Below are 17,637 nucleotides of genomic sequence, written 5' to 3'. Positions count from 1 at the left end.
ACAATTCAATAATCATCGTATTGAAAGAGTTAACGTATCGGATAATTCATGAAATGTAAAATTTTAATTTGTTTAATAATAACAATGTATGCTTATGTTGTATCATGCTCGATTATTATTATTATTGTTATTATTTTTAAATTAATTAATTAATTAATAATAATAATAAAAATTATTATTATTATAATCATAATAATAAATGTAAAAAACAAAAAAAATAATTATAATAATTATTAATTAATTAATAATAATAATTAAAATAATTATTATTATAATTATAATAATTAATGTAAAAAAAGACAACAAAAAGACAAAAAATTGACAAAAGACAAAAAAAGGGTAGAAATAAGAATTTGGTGGGTACATACAAAAATCCCCTTTATTTATTTATTTATTTTTGGGTTTCGATTGATGTTTTGTTTTGTAATTGTTTTTTTTATTAAATACATATATTTATTTATTAATATTACGAAAAAAATAACTTTTTGATTTTTTTAAGATTATCGTATTATCTATGTGTTATCTTTTGTAGTGATTTCATATCATACAAATTATTTATTTTATAATGGTTTTGTTAAATAAAGAGCTTGATTTTGATCCATTAGATTTATTTAAATGGTTGAGATTAAAAATTTAATAGCAATCCATGTGAAATGAATTTGACCAATGACAATATATATATATATATATATATATATATATATATATATATATATATATATATATATATATATATATATATATATATATATATGACACTATATATTGCTACTTTTTAAACCCTAAGACTATCTCCATCAACAACCCAACTCAACCCAAAATTTCTATTAAAAAAATAATTTTTCTTCCTTCCAGCTATGCAACCCAATCCAACAAAAATTTTACCTCATTAGCAACTCAACCCAAACCATCTATTTATTATAAATAAAAAATTAAAATTAAATAGAAAATAGATCGATATTATACTCTATTTAAAGAGAACTTTTTTTATGAAATTTAATATTTTTTACTAATTTTTTTTGAGATAATATTTTACGTATAAATTATAAATCAATAAAAAATAGAATATAACATATAAAAGAGAAAAGAAAAAAAATAAGGTGAGCAAGTGTGAGCTGCTGGTGGCTTAGTTCATCAAAAATAAATTAATTTAATTTTTTTTAATTTTGCGATGTGACGTGAGCGCTCCTTCAAAACCCCCAATGGAGATAGTCTAATAATCATTTGTAATTTCCACTACCTCAACCATCACACCAAAGCATACCCAAAGCCAGTTCCGAATCGTCAACCATTTTTCTCTCTAGAAGACTTTCATTGTACTCTCTATAGACAGGAAGAGGCTTCCCCCATTGTTGCCACCATCCTCAGCCAGTACCGCTACCAGCAAGCCACCCCATCGCACCACCTGCGAGCCACCCCAACGCACCACAAGCGGACCACCTTCACCGCAATCTGCCCTGCGGACGACGAAACTGCTGAAAACCACCACCTCTCAGCAACACCATGAAACCCTAGATCTATACCGCTATCACCATCATTATCGTTCACATCCATCGCCATCGATACTGCTATTGTGCACCATTGATTCTCGACGACACCTATAAACCCCAGATTTGCACCATCTCCACCACCACTCCTAGCCACGACAATCGACACCGTCGATTACCATCACGAAACCCTAGATCCATACTCAGTCTCTCCCTTTCTAATCAACACTATGGTTTTAAGCTACTTACTCATCACAGCCTCTGTTTCTTAGAATTTGTTAGTAATTTTGAAAGGTAGCTGGAGTACTATTTCGGAAATGGAAAAGAGAAACTATGTGTGTTAAACGTAATGTGTATGTAACTGGCAGCGTGTGTATATTATAGTGTAGCTCTGAATGCCTATGTGTTATTTAAGGACACGAATATATTAAAAACATCACTGTAATTTGTAGCAGTTCTTACCCCAACAAAGGCATTGTACTTTGACATTGACACAGGGACCAATGTGTGGGTTACCAAGAAAAATGAATCATTTCTAATGATGTTTGGTGATTTCTAGAGCCTTTTAACCTAACAAGTGCATTGTAGAAATACAAATTTTGATCGTTATTTCACTTTTAGGCTTATATAAGTGAAATTTTTTCTTCAACATTCGAACCTTGTAGCATATTCCAGAAGCATGGCCTTTCAGAATATATATTTCTTACCTATCATAATTTGATCCTATCAAGATTATTTCGGGTTTAGTATTATCTAATATTCTCATATGCTGAATTGAGGAATTTCTATGAAGTGCTCCACTGCCTGGATTAGCAATTGAAAGCCTGCATCTGAAAAGCCTATGTCAGTATTTGGTATGGTCTTTATGTGTATTTGGAAATTGAACTCTTGATTTCTTTAAATTAAGTAAAATTCCATATATGCTCTTTTTAGTCTAATAAGCTTCATTTTGGTATTTGGCATGGTCATTATGTGCATCTGGAAGTTGGATTCTCGACTTCTTTAAATTAAGTAAAATTCCATTTATGCCCTTTTAGTCTAATAAGCTTTTAATTTGGTCTTGAATTCAGGAAAGTAGTTTAATTTCAAGAGAAGGGACATATTGTGATAGAGAAAGAGATCCCCTGCAGTAAAAAGGGTGTAATGTGACCACATTCACCAGATTGTTTAAATGGTGCCCCTGCACATTCACTCCCCCTTGCAAATCTGTATAAATGGGTTTAGATTGACGATACTCTTGATATGATGGCAAAATGAAATGTTTCTTTCTATTGGCAAATCAACATTAAGATTAGGAAAGTATCTTTGTTTTGGTTGCTTGCGATTCCATGTGTTTAGAGAGAGAAATAACATTATGCATAATGTTTCCATGGAGATTCATGTCCATTAAACTAGACTGGGTCCTTGTGTCTCAACAGAATCATAGATTACAATGTCTTCATGTCTGAGAAGTGTAAGATCACACCCATGCTATCATATAGTGTATAGTTTGGCAAGGGTGTCTGTCAACTGGCAACATTGAGTACTTGGCCAAAGCTATCTCCATGTAAGTACATGGCCATAATAATAAAAAGGAATGGTTAGAATGTTGCTATAATGGGTTATATGGATTTTGATTTCTTCTCATTTATATACTAGGATAGATTTCCAGATAGTTTTTTATTTTTTTTCTTTTGTGTCTACATTGAAGTGGAGACCATTGCCTGTTACACTCGGTTCCTCATATTGTTTGTATTTTTTTTTTCTTCATATTTTGTCTTTATTTTTCATATTTTGTCTTCATTTTTTAAATTTGGTCAGGATCTACCCTAATAAATAAAAATGTTTTTGCCACTTGTAATTTTCTTGTAATTTATTTTTTATTTTCAGATGCTATCAAAAAATTACACATCAGCTTTTTCCACTTGTCATTTTTAATTTTTTTTTGATTTTTTTTAAATAATAAAACTAATATGATACACATTTAATTAGGAATTAGTTACCATATTTTCACCCTCTAATCTTGTCGTTTTAATACCATTTAAAAAAGCTTGATTTCTCTCCATTCAATACCTGATTTCTTTTCATTTAATTTCTAATTCTTTTACAAAGTCAAATCATTCTCAATATTATCCCATGCTAACTCTCTCTTTCAAAATCCCTTCCCGCTTCATCTATCTCACAAAACCTTAATTGAAGACAAGAATCACCATGATTCATCAAGAGAATAGGATTCAACATTTTTATAGGTTTACTGACATGTGCATTTCTATTGGATAATTTTGGAGTAATTAGGTGAAACATCAGAGACTAGGGTGATTTGGGGGGGTTTTATCTTCTATTCTCTCTTTTCTTCTTTTGTCCCCTTACCGTTTTCAGTTAGTTTATTTTAGGTGTTGATTTCTACAAAAGAAGAACACAGGCGGTTTGTTGAAGGTTCATCAACATTATATAGATGTTCACAATGATTTTCTACCGTAGTTGGCTGCTGGACAATTAGTCACCAGATCGAGTGAAAATCTTGGGAGAAGTAACCGGTATTCAAGTTTAATTAATGGGGTCAACTTTCAACATCTATCATTATTCATGTCTTTCTTGACGTTTTTACATATTTGAAACCGATGAGGATGACCATGAGCGACTTGGGAGTAATCATGTTAGAACTGGTCGTGATAAATTCTTGAGATCATGAGTTTAAATTCTAAATGGCTTGTAAACAGAGAAGGAAAAGAGAAATGTGAAGATGATTTCATTTATGAAATAAATGAAGACAGTTCTTGTCCTGCCTCAAAATCCAGACTTTCAAGATGTTTTTTTGTTTAGGCAGCCATCACTGATTGTTTGGTCAAATATAGCCATTGAGAAGCCATGCTAGCGAAAGATTGAGAGAAAAGCCCAAAAATCAGATTAATTTTATATTTAAAAAAAAGAATCTACCCTAATAAATAAAATTGTTTTTGCCACTTGTACTTTTCTTGTAATTTATATTTTCTTTTCAGATGCTATCAAAAAATTACACATCAGCTTTTTCCACTTGTCATTTTTAATTTTTTTTTTATTTTTTTAAATAATAAAACCAATGTTCTAAATAACGTAAGGCGTGACTTGGCGACAATGTCAAACCTCAAGCTTTTCCGAGCCTTGGCGAGCCACGTCGTTTGTAAGGCGTAACTTAATGTGGCAATTTTGTATAGAATTAATATTTTAATATGTATTTTCAACTATTATTCTATTTTATATACATATATGAATTAAGGCGGCGTTTTGGTAAAGCTTGGCGGGAGACACAACCGCACAAGCCTTGAAGTCATGGCACACCATGGCGGAGCCATGGCGAGCTTTTTAGAACCTTGAATAAAACTGATATGATACACATTTAATTAGGATTAATTACCATATTTTCACCCTTTAATCTTTTCGTTTTAATACCATTTAAAAAATCCTGATTTCTCTCCATTTAATACCTGATTCTTTTCATTTAATTTCTAATTCTTTTACAAAGTCAAATCATTCTCAATATTATCCCACGCTAACCCTGTCTCTCAAAATCCCTTCCCGCTTCATCTATCTCACAAAACCTTAATTGAAGACAAGAATCACCATGATTCATCAAGAGAATAGGATTCAACATTTTTATAGGTTTACTGACATGTGCATTTCTATTGGATAATTTTGGAGTAATTAGGTGAAACATCAGAGACTAGGGTGATTTGGGGGGGGGGGGGGGTTTATCTTCTATTCTCTCTTTTCTTCTTTTGTCCCCTTACCGTTTTCAGTTAGTTTATTTTAGGTGCTGATTCCTGCAAAAGAAGAACCAAATGCTTCAATTCCACCCGTCATATATGGTTTGTTGAAGGTTCATCAACATTATATAGATGTTGACAATGATTTTCTACCGTAGTTGGCTGCTGGAAATTTAGTCACCAGATCGAGTGAAAATCTTGGGAGAAGTAACCGGTATTCAAGTTTAATTAATGGGGTCAACTTTCAACATCTGTCATTATTCATCTCTTGACGTTTTTACATATTTGAAACCGAGGAGGATGACCATGAGTGACTTGGGAGTAATCATGTTAGAACTGGTCGTGATAAATTCTTGAGATCATGGGTTTAAATTCTAAATGGCTTGTAAACAGAGAAGGAAAAGAGAAATGTGAAGATCATTTCATTAATGAAATAAATGAATACAGTTCTTGTGCTGCCTCAAAATCCAGACTTTCAAGATGGTTTTTTGTGTAGGCAGCCATCATTGACTGTTTGGTCAAATAGAGCCATTGAGTTGGTACGTTCTGGTTTAAAGGAGCATCATGAAGTCAAAACTGGAAATTGGGATGGATCAGGTGAAGACATATTGAGAAAAACATCATTCTACTTCCATGACGATGGTTTAATAAAGAGTTTTAGTTCATCTTCTTGATAACATTGTCATATGATTATATCAAAGAGAAATTACAAGGGTTCTCAGAGAAAAGCATAAAGACTACAAGGAATAAAGCAGATATAAATACTAGCTAGACAGAAACCCTAATGGGCTAAAGACAAAAAGGTCCCATGAACAAGCGGGCTAATAATATAGACTAACATCCCCCCTCAAACTCACAATGCCGCAGCAATAAACATTGAGAGTTTGTCACATAAGAACCGAAACCGAGAAGCCGATAAAGCCTTCGTAAAAATATCCGCAAGCTGCAAAGTTGATGAAACAAATGGAAGCGAAATGGTCCCAAGCTGCAGATGATGACGAGTAAAATGACAATCAATCTCAATGTGCTTCGTCCGCTCATGAAAAACAGAATTCTTTGCAATTTGTATCGCACTTTTATTATCACAATTCAAGGGAGTAGGTGAAGAAATGTAAACTCCCATATCCGCAAGCAGCCACCGTAACCAGATAATCTTGCATGTAGTTACAGCCATAGCACGATATTCAGCCTCCGTGGAAGATCTAGAGACAACATCCTGTTTCTTGCTCTTCCATGAAATAAGAGACTCTCCAAGAAATATACAAAATCCAGTGGTAGACTTACGATCATGACGATCACCATCCCAATCAGCATCACTATAGGCACGTAACTCAAGAGAAGACGTCGAGGGAAACAAGAGAGTCTGAAACTGAGTGCCATGAAGATATCTCAGAATACGAAGAACAGCTCCTTAATGAACAGAGGTAGGTGCAGTAACAAACTGACTGACAATATGAACAGCATGAGAAATATCTGGACGAGTGACTGTGAGATAAACCAAACTTCCCACCACAGTACGATAAAGATTCGGATCAGACAAAGGAACACCATCAGTAGGAGAGTAATTGGTTTCAAGAGGGGTATCAACAGTCCGATTGTCAGAAAGTCCCGCCCGTGTAAACAAGTCAGATATATATTTAGTCTGGGAAAGAAGGTACCCTTTCTTAGACTGAGCTACCTCAATACCCAAGAAATAACGCAGCAAGCCCAAATCCTTCATAGCAAATCGACGAGCTAGATCATGCTTCAAAGACTCAATACCACCATGGTCATCACCTGTAATAATCATGTCATCCACATATAAGGACAGAAGAATCCGTCCTGCACTCGAGCATCTAACAAACAGAGCAGAATCGTGATTACTTTGGACAAATCCAAGAGAGGTAATCACTGTGGAGAATTTCTCAAACCAAGCACCAGGGGCTTGCTTGAGCCAATACAAAGCTTTGCGAAGCCGACAAACCTCGCCCGGTCGGTGCTGAATTCCTGGAGGAGGGGTCATATAAACCTCTTCATAAGGTCACCATTCAAAAAGGCATTCTTGACATCCATTTGAAAGATCTTCCACTGTCGAACGAATGCAACTGCAATCATAGTACGAACTGTCGTCATCTTTGCAACTGGGGCAAATGTCTCCTCGTAGTCAAAACCATACTGTTGGGAATACCCTTTTGCTACATGTCTAGCCTTATATCGTTCAACAGAGCCATCAGCTTTTGTTTTTATCTTGTACACCCAACGACAACCTATCGTATGTTTCCCAGGAGGAAGAGAAACCAAATCCCATGTATGAGTCTGATGAAGAGCAGTGAGTTCTTCAGCCATAGCATTCTGCCAAAGAGGATCTGAAACAGCTTCTCTATATGATTCAGGTTCAGACAGATGATGGATGCTTGCTATAAATGAAGCAAACGATCCTGAATATGTAGAGTAAGAAAAATCTGGTAGCTTGGTGGACTTGACAGGACGAGAAGATCTCCTGAGGGGTGGTGGTGGAGGAGGATCCTCAACTTCAATAATCGGAGGATCAGGCTCAGGAATAGGTGGAGTCGAGGCACCCTCTGAAGAAGTGGGTGTGTCATGTGCTGCGGGATAATGTGGCATAGATGAGTCTTGAGCCTCTATATCTTTATTAAAAGGATCAATAAGCAGAAGATCAGACTTTGTTACATTGTGGGCTGTAGCAGGAATCGAGTAGAAAGGAATATGTTCCAAAAAAGTAACGTGCCGAGAAACATATAACTTCTGACTCACATGATCATAGCAACGGTATCCTTTCTGACCAATCCCATACCCCAAAAATACACAAATAGCAGATTTCGGCCCCAACTTGTTCCTTTCAACACGAGGACGAAGAACAAAACAAGTACATCCAAAAACTCGTAAGGAAGAGTAGTCTAGTGGATGACCATATAACTTCTCAAAAGGAGATATTCCTGAATTCAATGAAGTAGGGATACGATTAATCACATACACAGCAGTTAGGACTGCTTCTCCCCAAAAGGCACTAGGGACCTGCGCAGACAGGAGCAATGAGCGGGCAGTCTCAACAATATGACGATGTTTTCGTTCTGCCACATCGTTTTTGTAACATCCCAAAATTCAAGCCCAAAAATTTCATTTTTGATTAATTAATTCATAAAACATTTATTAGAAAATATTGTATAAACACGTCATCTCAAAAAAACCAAGTATCATGTTTGAAACCCACAAAATAAACAAATGTCATATCAAAGTACAATCCCAGAGAACACCATGCGGAAAATCATGTGTGTGTGTGATGCCATGCTACGCCGCCGGCCCCTTCCCCTTAGACGAAGAGGTACCTGAAACCAAAACTGAAACCGTAAGCACAAAGCTTAGTGAGTTCCCCCATAATACCACATACCATACAATATCATCGGTATCTTTCAACCGGTAACCATTCATCAGTATCTTTCAACCGGTAATCATTCATCGGTATCTTTCAACCGGTAACCATTCATCGGTATCTTTCAACCGGTAACTGGGGACTATACCACCCCCTACCACTAACATACAACACAAGATATAAGCATACAGTCAGGCATATCCGGGTACTGACCTACCCCTCGGTCCTAAGGACCACTATCAGGGAAACTATCCTTATCATGCACGTAACATATCATACAGATATAACTCATAACCAAACCAAGATAATTATCACAAAGACAATCATCTTCTAAATACTCCTCATTGGTGGGCCGGCATTGTGGCCGTAGACTCACCCCTACTGGAAGGTAACTCACCTCGTACAAGTGGCTGCTGATAATCTGTGCGGGAAACCTCCGTCCACTGCTGCTCCGGAAATCCTCCGGCTACAAACCCCATAAACACTCAGTTAGAAACTGATCTCTATACTTAGGGTAAAATGACCATTTACCCCCAACCAAGTCAAGTCAAAGTCAAAGTCAACTTCCAGTTGACCCGACTCGTCGAGTTGGGCCGTCAACTCGCCGAGTCCCTCACTCTCTACTCGTCCTCATCCGTGACCCTACTCGTCGAGTTGGGCCGTCAACTCGACGAGTTCTTCTCTCATTCGAACGCCCCATGAAAACTCATCCGACTCGCCGAGTTGATGAACAACTCGTCGAGTTGGCCTTTATCTGATGAACCAGATCTGTCCTCAACTCGCCGAGTTGATGAACAACTCGCCGAGTTCTAAGGAGATTGCCTTGGACTCGCCGAGTCCGTTCATGCACTCGCCGAGTCCCATGAACTTCCAGCACAATGGCTTAGTCCAGAACGTTGGGTCACTCCCTGGGACCCCCTTAAAACCTTTCCACACTCAACTGGGTTCTTTTGACCCTCAACAGAAAGGGCAAAACCCTTAGACTCGCCGAGTCCAAGAATGGACTCGCCGTGTCGGTCTCATCCCCTCACTAAAACTTCGATTTCAGATGAACAACACTTGACCAAATGATAGATCCCAACCCATGGACTCGATCTAGCACGTAAAGTTACAAACTTTACGTGCATGCATGGGACATTAGAGCTTAAAAGGCTCTAAAATGGTTCTTTTGTTGCATGGGGCCTTCCTTGGGTGCAAAAGCAACCTAGATCTAACTTGTGACTCATAAAACGACATGATACAGAAGCCCAAACCCCCAACCATGTTTGCAAACATGGGTGGCCACCAAAAATGGCTTATAAAAGCCCTAAATCACCTCAAAGAGGGATCTAACAAATGAATGAGCAAGGTTCAGACTTTATACCTTCCAAAGACTGCAAATGATGAACCAAACTCGAATCCTTCAGTCCCCTCTTGATCCTTCTATGCTCTTCCTTCTTCCTTGAGGTCAAAACTCACAAGAATCACTCAAAAAGTCTTAGATCTTCTCAAAAACGGCTAGGGTTTGATATGAGGGGTTTCTGGAAGCATAAAGGGGCGATGGGGGCTGCATAAGGTTGTTTAAATAGGGTGTAAACCCTCAGATTAGGGTTTTTGTCCAGACAGAGGCTACTCGCCGAGTCCGGGACCCGACTTGGCGAGTCCGCGACTTAAACCCCGTGCCCCTTCCCGCTCCTACTCGGCGAGTCGAGCCTTTGACTCGCCGAGTCCAAGGCTAAACATGCGAAATACTCAAAGATTTAAATAAAAGAATACGTACCAAGAACCAGGTGCTACAGTTTTGCTGAGGTGTGTCAGTACACAAAGACTGGTGTATGGTACCATCAGAAGCAAGTAACTGAGTGAAATCAATAGAGGTATATTCACCCCCTAAGTCACACATGAAGCACTTAATCACAACCGAATGTTGAGTTTTAACAAGAGCTCTAAAATTGCTGTAAATACCAAAGAAATCAGATCTGCGTTTCATAAGATAAACCCATGTATATCGAGTATAATAATCTATAAAAGATACATAATAGGTTGACCCACCCTTTGTGGATACTGGTGCAGGACCCCACACATCAGAATGAATAATATCAAAAGGAGCAGTAGAACAAGACATACTTTTATTGAAGGGTAAAGTAGAAAATTTTGCTAGTTTGCAACCACTACAATCAGAAATATCACAAGAGTTTAAATGACCCAAAACACCACTAGATGCTAAGAAATTCAACTGTGATACAGACACATGTCCCAAACGAGAATGCCAAAGATAAAACTCAGACGACAAAGGACTCAAACGAAAAGAAGATAAATCAATGCTGGAAGCAGCAACAACAGATACTTTGAGGACCTCCAAGACATATAGTTCCCCCACCCTACGGCCGATCCCAATCACCTTCTGGGTGTGTTGATCCTGTATAACACAGACAGAATTAGAAAAGAACACCAGTTACCAGACTTGCATAACTGACTGACTGAGGCAAGGTTCAAAGTAAGTTTGGGAATGTAATAAACATCAGGAAGAGTTATATGAGAAACGGAGACAGACCCAACACCCTCAACTAGCATATATGTATCACTAGCAGACTTAACAGAAATAGATGACACTTGCGACAAAGAAGTAAATGATGACAAATGAGGAGTCATATGATGGGTTGCACCAGAATCTAAAATCCACAAAGATGAGGGAATACCTGAAGTGTCAGATGAAGAAGGACCAGAATGAGACATAGATGCAGACATGGCAGTGGGATTAGAAGCCAAATACTGTCTAAAGCTCTCAAACACCTTGGGATCCAATGCAGATGGTGGCATATGTCCAACAGATTCTGTGTCAACTGGTGGAACAGCAGCAACAACAAACTGTGGAGGACGAGGGGTCCATGGAGGAGTACCATAGGAACGCGACTGATACTTCTGTTGACCAGACCTATTTTGTTGCCCTGACTGAGGTTGACCAGTTTTACCCTTATTGACTAACAATGGACACTGAGCTTTCCAATGATTCTTCTGTTTGCAGAATGCACACTCATCATAAGCGACTCTTGAAGTTTGTCGAGATTGACTGGAGGAGACAGCAAGCACAACAGGAGCGGGAGTAGGAGTAGAGGTTGCTTTAAACCCTTTATCTGCATGGGACTTGATACGAGTCTCTTCTGCAATTAACTCATGGACAACTGAATCAACTAAAGGAAGAGGAGAGCGATGAAGAATTGTTCCACGAAGACCTTCAAAATCAGAACGCAAGGCCATCAAGAACTGAACCAAGCGTTGTTCTTCCCTCCTAGCAATGTAAGGCTCAAAATCTTTTAACTCTTTAGATTCAGTAAAAGCCAATTGATCCCAGAGATCAGACATAGCAGCATAGAAATCTTGAATGCTCTGGTCATTCTGTTGAAGGGCACGAATATCATATTCCAATTGGTATTGTTTAGCAAAATTGGACTGAGTATACAGTCTCTACAAGTGATTCCAAACTTCCTTTGCTGTATCATACTTAGCCAACTGCATACCAATGGACCGAGTAACAGAGTTATTGATCCAAGTAATAACCTTGGAGTTATCAGTCTCCCAAGCATCAAGCAACATATCATAATTCTCAGTTTGAGGCACTGAGGGTTTGACTTTAGTCCCAGTACATAGCCTCACATATTCTTCCCACGAAGGAAGTTCTTCATAACGTAACTCCAATACGTATAATTCTTTCCATCCAAACGAGTACTGATTGACTGAAGGGAATCATCCTTTCCAGTCATGTTGATAGTGAATGAATAACCACAATGACAATATAATAATCTGAGAATGAAAGGAGTAACAAACCAACGGAAGCAATCACTTGAATAACGAATCAACAACAATTATGAACCAACAACAGCAACGAACCGACAGTAGCAACGAATCAACAGCAGCAACGAATCAACATATAAAAAAAACGAATACCAGTGATAATGAACGAAAACGGCATGCTACAGTAACCCTAGAAAGACTTCTAACAACGTATCAACAGTAGTTCGATCCGCGCCACAGATGACTGCTACAAAGACTTCTAACAACGTATCAAACCTCTGCTCTGATACCATGATAACATTGTCATATGATTATATCAAAGAGAAATTACAAGGGTTCTCAGAGAAAAGCATAAAGACTACAAGGAATAAAGCGGATATAAATACTAGCTAGACAGAAACCCTAATGGGCTAAAGACAAAAAGGGCCCATAAACAAGCGGGCTAATAATATAGACTAACACTTCTCATGGGTCTTCACGGAAAGAAGGATAACTGTTAGTTTGTTAGATATGAGGAAGAAATACAAAAGCTAAACATTATGGCTCCAATCACAAATAAACATGAGGAATCAGTAACTTTGAAGCCCAATCACATAGACTCAAAAACCAATGTTTGTACTCATTCAGTTCCTGTACAGACACATAAAAAAGAAATCAAAAGAATTATCATTCTCTTTATGCCACACAAGAGTTTGCAACACACAATGGTTACATCTCAATCCTAAAGTTCAGTCATGATGGTAAATACTTGGCAAGTGTTAGTGAATATTGTATTGTCCGGTTTTGGAAGATTTTTGAAGATCAAGATCCAAGAATATATGAGATTCAAGAAACCGATCCTTCATCTTTTTACTTTTCAACTATTCATATTTCTGAATTAGCCCCTGCCAATAAAGAAAAATCATGGAAGACTAAAGGGTTAAAATTTGTTACTTTCATTCCTTGGTCTGCTTGTGGTTTGTTCTTCATTCCATGATGGAATTGAACGTTAAATTGTAATCTTAACCATCTTTGTTTATGTAATTTGCAATGACACATATCTTTTTTTAAGAATTCTCAGTTTTAATTAAATTACAAATTTTATATTCTAGACATGTGCTTTCTATCATGATATTATTTTCGTTTTAATGAACTTTTGTTATTTTTAATCTTTTATTGTTGTCAATAGAAATTAATTAATTGATGTTTATAATTTAGCAACTCAAAATTTCACAGATGAGTTGCAGTTTTATTGTTACTCTACGTTACTTTCATGTCATTGCATATGTGAAACATACTATGGATTTGAATTAAATCTTTGTATTTATAAATGTTATTAAAATTATCTAAAATTTTGTATTCCTCCTATCAAGGATGCATATTACAGAATGTAGTTTAAAACAATCTCGAACTAGAATTTTGTTACTTCATATACAGTTTTTTTAAAATTTTTTTTTTATACATGTAAGGAACCAGTCCGATTCGAATACTAATTTTTAGAAGCTGACTTTTTTTTTTTGAAAATTCAAGTTTCTATATATTAGCAACATTGGAAAGATGTTATATTCCTAAGTTTTGAAATTTTACTTTAAAAATGTTTAATGTTTACACCTTGCTATTTAATTTTCTTTTTAATAAACCCGTGTAATACACGAGTCTCACACCTAGTTCTCTAATAGTTAATCAAGTTAGAGCTAACAAGATTTAAATGGTTACAATAATATTTAATTATACAAAACAGTATTGCATTATTTATTTGAGTTTAATTCTTATAACGATATCCATTCAATAATCACACTTTTATGAGTGTTCTATAACTAAAGTTGTATAAGTATAACTAAAGTTGTATAAGAGGCCATTGTATTCGTTAAAAAACAATATGCAAAATTGAAAATTATTTTTAGAGTATGTTATAGATATGGTACATAAGGTATGTTCTAATGGTTCAACTTTTAATAAAATTCATTGAAGTTTTTAAAATTATTTTTTACATAAAAAGCAAAATTTAAAAAATAATATAATTTCTATTTAAGTAAAATCAAAGATAGTCACTTATGTCGTGTTTGGCAAGCCAAAAAATAGCTTATAAGCTAGCTTTTTTTAAGAGTTTTTTTAAAATATTCCAAATATACCCCTTAATTAATTATAAAAATACATTCTTTTAAATGTCATTTTATATTTTTCAGCTAGTTTTTCAGCTAGTTTTACCATACGTCATTTTTTATCAGCTAGTTTTTCAGCTATCAGCTAGCTTTTTATTTAACAACTATCTTTTCAGCTATCAGCTAGCTTTTCAGCTAACAGCTAGCTTTTCAGCTAGTACGCCAAACATAGCCATAAGTTTATTATTTTAGTTAGGTTTTTTCCAAAAAAAAACTTTGTTAAAAAAAGTCTTACATTTTTTATAAGTTTGATTATTTTCCTTAACGATGTTGCTACAAATCATCATATCCAATTAAATGATGACATGTGTTATATTAGTATATTAAAATATCATTAAATTTCATTAAATGAATACACATGTCACTATTTAATTGAGTAAGAGGATTTATAGGAAAAAAGTAGGAGGATATTTAATTTCTCATACCCCAAACTTGAAAACATAAACCTTAAAATAAAACCTTAAATTATAAACCATAAACCCAAAAGGAAATTATTCGATGTTCATTGGAAGGAAACTAATTACTGAAATCGTCGTTACCGCGGATACCCAGTAAAAACTATTAGTTGCACCCAAAAACTATCCTAGCTTCTTATTGTTACGCAAACAATATTTTATCCTATTTTGTATTTTATTATACATAAAATAATGTGCTAACTCTTTTAGCAAAGTTGTAGGCCAAGTTCCCAACGTGAAAACATATATAGATAAATGAAGTTTTAATTATGAGCCTTAAAGTTACGTAAAAACATTTAAAGTTAATGTATATATTTTTTTTGTACACAGTTAACATAATTTTTTAATTAACGACTTCTATCATACAAAATTCAATATAAATATTAGTATACTTAATTTATAGTTTTAGAAATAGCATACAAATAAATTCATTTTAGCCAACTTTTTGATTCCTAAAAATCGACAAGTAGGGCCTCGATCTTTATTTGTATTCTTTTTATATAAAGAACAACATAGTAATATTTTAAGTATAGGTTTACAATAAACCTAAGCATTAAACCCCAAATCTTAATCATCAATTACTTCTCATATTACATGGATGCTTGCTTCGTTATGATTGATGAACCTAAATGAGATCATACTGAAATCCAACTCACTAACACTTTAATGTCTTTCTTTGAGTTCTCCGACATAAAATCAAGCCACAGATTATTTTCTGATCTTTAAAATTATGAATCGGTTGAGCTCAAGTCAAGTTTTAACATTCATGGTTTTTATCCGAGTCGAGCTCAAGCTTGGAACTGTATTAACCCAAAACTACAACTACTATCATTTTTAACCCAAAACAAAAACATATTTTTAATTTTAACCAAAAATCTACCACATATTTGTCTTTTTAACCCTAAACGACAACATACATTTATTTTAAACCAAAAATCATCCGCTAAAAAATAAATCGCTTCCGAAAACTATTTGCCGAAAGGGACATTTCGGCGCTGCTGCATCGCGCGGGTACCCCACTAGTTTATATATGTGTATATATATATATATATATATATATATATATATATATAGGAGTAGGATCAAATGAGAACACCTAAAAGGTTGAGAACGCGAGAACAGATCTAGACCATCTAAATATTCAAATCTAAAGCTATTATCAGACGGACCATTTATGTAAATTCTGAAAATTATTGGTATTAAAGTGTAACTTTAAATGGTGAAAAGGGTATAATAGTAATTGAATGTTTATTTAATTTCTATAACTTCTCACACACTGATGTCTTTCCTTTTAATTTGCCGTCTCTCTCTCTCTCTCTCTCTCTATACCTAGGGCACGCTTCATCGCCTCCCTCATCTATACACCACCAGAGCATCTAAAAATGTGAAACAGATGAGAGAGTACACGAGGATTCAGAGTGAGATCGAGAAGGAGGAGGGGGAAGCAGCGGTGATGGAGTTATGTTGGCGGCGAACAGTGGCAGACCCCAGCGATGACTTTCGTTCTTCATCGTCTCGATGCAGGTATGTAAGCAAGAGAAAAAATGGCGAGACCCACTTCCTCTTCTTTTCTGATTCGAATCGCAGCCCTTTTTCTTCAGAATCAAGTTTTTCTTTTTCATTCCCGTCTCTCACCCCGTCTTAATCTTGGTTGCATGTAGAAATCGAAGAACAGGGAAAAGACAGGGAACTGGGAATTCTTCCTTTTCTCTGCGCGATTTACGTATTACAGTAGAGTGCTGGCTTGGTGGTGGTCGAAAGTGGCGTTTTACAAGTGTCTTAATCTTGGTTGCAGGTAGAAGTCCACCTCTTCTCTTGATTTGAGCCTTACAATGTTATATATTGTTCGAATCTGTACATGTGCAGTCTTTTTTTCTTGCAAAATCAATTGGAAAGCCAAATGTTATGCTGATTTGAACCTCTTCTGTTGTCTATTTTTTTGTATGCACCAAAGCTTCGCAATTCTTTTGCTTGAAAATGTTTCTCAGGTATGGTACTTTACTCATTTAAATTGGCTAATAGGGGAAGAAGATAAGTTATGCACATAAGGTGCTCGATGAAATGCCCGAATTCAGAAAAATGGAACTTGAATGCTTGTAGTTGTAATCTTATATGAATATAATGTTAGATGTCTCATTTTGCAGTTAATCATCAATGAATACTCCATGAGGCTGGTCCGAGAGGAGCAAGGCAAGCAACCACAACCAGTATATTTATGTGTGAATTTATGTTTGAATGACTATATTTATTTATGAATAACAGGGTATTCATTTGTGAATATCAGTGTATTTATGTGTGAATGACTATATAATTATACATAATTGTTTCATTAACATTTTTGCAGATACAATGAATAAACATGCATATAGTGGGATGTGGGAGATTTACCAAATGAAACACCGACACCAATACCTCTTTTGGAAAGAGAAAAAATGTGTTTTATTCATTTATGATTGTAATTGTAGCACTAGTTTCCGTGTCAAAAAAAATATATATTGTAACTTATTCATTTACTATTATAATTATATTCTTATATGAATATAAATGTGTTTTATTTATTTATATATGAGTACCATTTTAGTTGATTTTATAATCTTTTTTTCGGGTTTTATTCATTTATGATTTTACAAGTGTATTCATAAATACAACTGAGTTAATTCATTTATACAATTTTATTCATTTTTAAATGTA

The 17,637-nt window shown here is 35.4% G+C and overlaps 2 long non-coding RNA genes across 2 annotated transcripts; both read left to right on the top strand.

The window, feature by feature from the left end:
• The first annotated feature begins 1,212 nt into the window (after positions 1-1,212).
• LOC145108647 (uncharacterized) lies at positions 1,213-3,084 on the top strand. Its single transcript, XR_013708442.1, has 2 exons — positions 1,213-2,341; positions 2,558-3,084. It is a non-coding gene; the product is annotated as an uncharacterized LOC145108647 (long non-coding RNA).
• Positions 3,085-16,610: 13,526 nt separating this feature from the next.
• Positions 16,611-17,294, top strand: LOC145168960 (uncharacterized). The gene is made up of 3 exons (XR_013742198.1): positions 16,611-16,741; positions 16,901-16,934; positions 17,091-17,294. It is a non-coding gene; the product is annotated as an uncharacterized LOC145168960 (long non-coding RNA).
• The last annotated feature ends 343 nt before the right edge of the window (positions 17,295-17,637 follow it).

This window comes from Lactuca virosa, chromosome 4 (assembly GCF_052849685.1).
Source record: "Lactuca virosa cultivar CGN04683 chromosome 4, Lactuca_virosa_CGN04683_v6, whole genome shotgun sequence".
Classification (NCBI taxonomy): domain Eukaryota; kingdom Viridiplantae; phylum Streptophyta; class Magnoliopsida; order Asterales; family Asteraceae; genus Lactuca; species Lactuca virosa.
This window is presented reverse-complemented; position numbering and strand designations above follow the sequence as displayed.